This window comes from Pipra filicauda, unplaced genomic scaffold, assembly GCF_003945595.2.
Source record: "Pipra filicauda isolate LSUMZ 115617 unplaced genomic scaffold, ASM394559v2 scaffold28_size6257848_pilon, whole genome shotgun sequence".
Taxonomy (NCBI): domain Eukaryota; kingdom Metazoa; phylum Chordata; class Aves; order Passeriformes; family Pipridae; genus Pipra; species Pipra filicauda.
This window is the reverse complement of record NW_024104409.1, coordinates 940462-946440: the sequence shown is the minus strand read 5'-3', so window position 1 is coordinate 946440 and position 5979 is coordinate 940462. Positions and strand designations below refer to the sequence as shown.

The window sequence follows — 5979 nt, the reverse complement described above, 5'->3', positions numbered from 1 at the left end:
GCAGCCCCCGCGGTCCCGCCCCGGCCCCGGCGCCGCCGCAGCCGCTGCCCCTGCCCCTCACGGCCGTCGGGGCCGCGCGCGCCGCCGGCGGCGCCCGCACACGTGACGACGGCGGGAGGGGGTTGGGGGGGGCAGAGCGGCGCCGCATCACGTGACTCGCCGGGAGCGGTGGGGGGGCCTCCCCCCGCCCTCCCTCTTGACCGTTCGCGCGCGCTTCATCACGTGGCCGGGTCCGCCCTCCCTATTGGGCGCTGCGGGTGTGGGGGCACGTGACGCCCGCCCCCCTCAGCGGGGGGCACATCACGAGATCGCAGGGTCGATTAGGGTGGAAAAGGCCGCTGGGATCGGCGGGTCCGACCTGTGACCGAGCACCACCTTGTCAAGTAGATCATGGCACTAAGTGCTACATCCTTAAACACCTGCGGGGGCGGTAACTCCACCGCCATTCCAATGTCTAATCAGCCTGTCTGTGGAGAAGTTCCTCCTAATACCCAATCTAATCCTCCCCCGACACACCTTGAAGCCATTTCCTCTCAACCTGCCACTTATTACTTGGGAGAAGAGGCCGACCCCCACCTAACTACAACCTCCTTTCAGGTAGTTGTAGGAAGTGATAAGGTCGTCCCGAGCCTCCTCTGCTCCAGGCTGAACACCCCCAGCTCCCTCAGCAGCTCCTCGTCGGACCCGTGCTCCAGACTCTTCACCAGCTCCGTTGCCTGCTCTGGACCTGCTCCAGCACCTCTATGCCCTTCCCAAACTGATGGCACCTCTCTGCCCCTACATCCTCGCTAGTGCGAAGCCGAGAGAAAAGCGAGGTGGGGCTGCGTCCATCCCGGGCTTCCTACCCTGGCCACAGGCCGACAGAACCCAGCAGAGCTTTGGCAAGGTCTGTGCTGGTTATGCCTAAGGCTGGTGCCTGTAATGCCTGAGACCAGCTGGATCCTAGAGACAGGGCTAAGGGTCTTCTAACACAGTCACACAGTGACTTCTCATTCAGATGTGTTAATATAACACTATATAAACATCTCCTATACCTTACATTGGCACGAGCCTGACACTTTACTGTTCTGTTTCAACACCTGCAGATCAAGGAGACAGAGCTATGTGGGACGATCCAGGAAAGGGAAGACTGGACACCAGCCTTCCCAAGAGACATCTTTTGTTAACACAAAGTTGTTACCAGGAAATGGCTTCCGCTTTTCTCAAAATTTACTTCTTTTTCCCAACAGTGGGCAGGGTCAGAAGGCAGCTGGAAGCTGCGGCGAGTGGGGAGCTGATTGATCTGAAACAAAAAGCACTAGTGTTAAGCCCCCTGGACATACCAATCTCTTTTTGGGGGTCGTATATTTAGGAGAAAACTGTTAAAAAAAGTTGTAATTTAAAAAAAAAAAAAGGGAACAGAAAAATCAATTTCAGTAACCCAGGAATCAAGTGTGGATGGGTTGCTGTGAGAGGGAATCAGTGATGCTGAAGAAATTCTGCCCTGGAATACGAGGCAAGGAAAGCACAGTGGTAGGTCTGGGGTAAAAAGAGATTTTTCTTGCCAAGTTGCTGCTTACTGTGCTGCTGGCACCAGGGAGGTACTGTTGAATAGGTTGGGCAAATTCTGGAGCAACACAAAGAGAAGGCAGAAATAAGATACATGGACAAGTGTCATCAGAGCCTCCATGGGAAGCCCCAGAGAGCCAGAAAGGGAACACACACAACAGTTGTTTTCTGCTTGTGTTTGTGGCTTTGCGAAGGAATTGTCTGTCAAGAACTACGGCCTTTCCTGCATTGCTAGAAATGGTGCAAATGTGGAGCTGCGTAAACAGAGCTGTGATCTTACCTAGTTTTGTAGGACAGCCCTGCTTAGTTACCATATGCAGAAACCCAGTTGTTTTAACAAGTACCAGAACACAAACCCCCACTCAGTCTTTTTTTTATTCACATAACTTTGTGTTCCTTTTATTAATTATCACTAATTAGTTGTCACCCTAATTTTAGAGTGCAATAAGTCCCTAAACAGTGGTTGCAGGCAGTTTATACTGTGTCTGAGCTTTACAAGCAGTTGAAGCAGCTAAAAAAGTGCTCTGTGTGGAGCAAAAGTAATTTTATAATCTCGCAAATAACTGGTTTCAGTTCTTTTTCTTTCAGTGTGGCTTTTTGCGAAAGCCAGCAATAACAAAAAGTAACCCTCCTCTAACTTTTTTTTTTTCTAGAAGGAAAAGGGTTATGAAACCTGATATCCATCTTGGGAAAGTTATGACCGACTGGAAATGTTATGAAAGCATTAAATTAAATAGGCCAACCAGGCAAAGCAATGCTATTCAGAGACAAGTTTTGTAGAACAAAAAGAATTGTTGCCTAAGACAGTGTACAGATAACGTGTGTTGCTGACTTTGGTGGGTTAGCTCAGATGCTGAACCCTCTCTCTTACACTGACAGTCTCAGCTTACATCTCTTTTGATAACTGTAGCAGGTGCCTATGAAGTGCTTTTCTCTAGTGACCAGACTGAGAACACTTGAGATTCGCAATGGACGATAGCATGGCGTGGAGTTACACTCCAAACCCTAACGCAACCTGAATCTGCAGTTTCATTCCTAAGGATGCATTGCCAAAACCAAAGGTGTGCATAAGTCATAGATAAATCCAAGTTCAGGGGAATTTATAATGTTGTCAGTTGTAGATTAAAAGGTCTGTTTTGCACCTGCAGCTCTGTAAGTGACCACAAACAGTGAAGAATCATGGTGGCAACCATCAGTGACCTGTTAAAGGATATTAAAGGAAGAAAATTCTTTGAAGTGTTTCTTTCTTCACTAAGCATTGTTTTTTTCCATCAGTCTGTAAACTGGTTCACTCCAAGTGCAGAATCCTAGGATATGATGCCAGCTAAATCTGATGTGAAAACAATCTGGAGCTAAATGTGACCTGCATGGAACTGGCATCTTATTCCATCTCTGTTCTGCTGTCCTTACCATCATCTTCCTGTGGATACACAAAAAATATATATAGCTGTTGTTCAGCAAAATCTCATTCAAAGTGATCCAGCTGCAGAAGGGTGTTAAAGGCCCAAGGGCTCTAAGTCCTGCCCTAAATCAAAGCTGGCACTCTGACATCTGTTTGGCAGGAGCTGATTCCACTGCAGATGGTTCCTCCATTGAGAAATGTGTGGGAAAACATTGACACACTGTGGCCAAACAGATAAAATGCAATTTCTGAAATTTCGTGAGGTTTTCCTGCTTTCATCTGTTTTACCAGACAGAAATATAGTAAAGATCAGTTTGTAGCTTTTATTCTTGTTGATAATTTCCAGTATCTTTTCAGTCTTTTTCCTTTATTGGTATAAGATGTCCTAAACATGCAACCTAAGACAAAAACTATAAACAAATGATAAAATAAAACCTTGCATCCCTTGAATCTGAGGAGCACTGAGAGTGAGACTCCACTGTTGCTTTGGAGCCTGGCAAGTTGTGCAAAATACATTTTCAGGTCCATGCTTACATTTTCATTTTAATTACTGTTTCTTCCTGTGGAACTGGAATGAGGGAAGGCTGCCTTAAGGGGAACTGGATTTGTGTATAGCAAAGCAGAATTTCCTCCAGACTAATCTAGAGAGATGAACTTCATCAGCATACCTACAAGGTATAACTTTTATGTCCCATAGAAGTAACAGATAAGGTATTACCTGTATTATATTTAGTGCAGGTGGTCAGTATGGTTAAGCATCATTAGATGGTCTCTGTAGGGCTTCCTCTTGCTAGCAGCCGAAGGAATACTAAAAAGCAAAAAAAGCCAGTCTTTGCTTCATGGCTTTCACAAATGGAGGAGCAAATAGTAGGATATGGGAGAGGATGGAATAAAAGCCTCTTTTTGGCACGCCTAACATGGATATTTTTGTAAGTGTACCCATTTTTTGCTCTTTTTTTTTTCCCACTACAAACATTAAGAATAACGAAGAATTGACATTAAGGCCTTTCCAGACAGTCAGAGCTGTGTTTTAACTAGTTTCTAACGTGAAAATGACATGTATGCAGTGTGTAGCATAGATGAGTGTATGACCCTAGCTGGGATAGAGACCAACTGTAAGAAGAAGAGCTAATGAGTTGTTTCAGGAAAGAGAGTGATGGTGTCAGGATAGGTAAGGATGCCAAAGAAGCTTAGTTTTGAATTGCCCTGAGGAGATAAAGCTAAGATGTTAGGGGTCAAGGAGGAAGAAATCTGTGAAGCAATCTGTGAATTTAAGACATAAGTGGCATAGACAGAAGAATACAGAGCATTGCCAATTTATGTGGAAAAAAATAAAACAATTTGGGCAGTACTTGAATACATGAGTCTACAGAGAGGACCTGCATCCTGGTAAAATTCTAACCAGCTTTGGAAATAATAAATTCAGAGACTAGAGTAACAGTATTTATGAAAAATATTCTACAGTCATATATAGAAGACATAGTAATTCAAACAGAAATCGAAACAAGGGAAGTACTTCTCCTTTCCTCACCAGCTGTTGCAGCATCTTCCAGCTAAGGGATGAGAACATGAGGAAAAAAAAAATCTTTGCTCTTTGCCACATCCACCTCGCTGTCAGAGCGCAATGAAGGCTTCCAAAAGGGAGTCATGGCAGGATCTGACAGTCAGGACCTTTCCCACTGTCCCTAGCCAGGGAGCAGGCAGGCTGGGGGTCATGCAGGGGCAGCCCAGCCCCAGGCATCAGGCATCTCCCTGAGAAAAGGGCTGGTCTGAGGCTCTCAGGGTCCTGACATCTCCTCCAGAACTTTCTGTTCTAGCTGTATGAAGCACATAGAAATTGAAAACAGGGAAATGGTCACTAAAAAAAGCATCAGACCTCTCCCAGATACGCTGGAGCACATACCATGTCTTTTCAGGAGGTCTAAGGACAGACAAATCAATGCCATGTTGTGGTTGACGCTGTTTCAGGCAGCACTGGTTGGTCACAATTGAGAGAATGTCACTCATGGAAGTTCAAATGAAGACTCTGTTTGGACCTGGGCCCTCTTGACAATTCCAGGTGTGAGGAACAGCTCATTGTGTTCATTCAACCTGCTTGAACACTGAGCCCAATCACAGAAGGAGCTGAGCTTCTGTCCTGCCACAGAACTCATCACAAGCAGGCGGCTGCTGGAGGCCATAGCCACGTGTAGGGAAGGTCTTTCAGTGAGATTTCACGTCCTGTAGTTTTCAAATCAAAACCTATGAAGTGAGGGGCAACTTGTGAGGTTGTTCTGCAAAGCAGAGCTCAGAAGTAAGCTCTCTCCTTGGAGCTTAGCCAAACACTCCTGGCCAAACACCTTTGGGCAACTGGTAGGCACCACAAGCTCTATTTTTTCTCTTGCGGTTTGTCCGTCTCACTGACAGCAGGGTGCTCTGACATGTAGAGCAAATGAACATCCAGGCCCAGCTGTGTTGAGCAGGACCTCACACCTGTGCACATGTTTATGTCCTATGGGCTGCCATCATTCAACACAGGGATCTGAGCAGGCCAAACAGGTGGGGACTGAGAATAGACAAGGGCCAAGTTTTCTCCGTGGAAAACTGTGACATGGCATCAGTGAGGGCATAGTAGGTGACTTTTTGTGCTTTCCAGCTAGAGTCATTCCCTACTGGGAAGAGTTAACTGTGATAAGTGCAAAGCTGACAGCATATCAGCTGCCAGTTATGCTACCAAAAAAGCATTTTCCTTCATCAAATGTTTGTCCCGAGAAGCAAGGGGAAAACAAAGACCACAGGATGAGTGGGGCTGTGAGAACAATGTTCTATTTCCAACCCCACCAGGAATGCCCTGGAGGTACCAGCATCTCTCTCGGAGTGTTTGATGAGCACCTGAAGGACAGGTGCTTAACGTCTGCTGTGTGTTTTGTTGTGTGAATCTTGTCGCTCTGAACTTTTGGGTATTGGTACAACTTCGAGTCATATCTTGTCAAGAGACATCATTGCAGGCAAGCTTTTCTGGGGCATGTTAAAGCCTGTGGCAGTCTTGT

At 46.2% G+C, this 5979-nt stretch overlaps 1 long non-coding RNA gene across 1 annotated transcript; it reads right to left on the bottom strand.

Moving 5' to 3' along the window:
• Positions 1 to 2668: 2668 nt before the first annotated feature.
• On the bottom strand, positions 2669 to 4549 carry LOC113988102. Its single transcript, XR_005564145.1, has 3 exons — positions 4482 to 4549; positions 3669 to 3758; positions 2669 to 2968 (listed from the first exon to the last, which is right to left on the bottom strand). It is a non-coding gene; the product is annotated as an uncharacterized LOC113988102 (long non-coding RNA).
• Positions 4550 to 5979: the final 1430 nt, after the last annotated feature.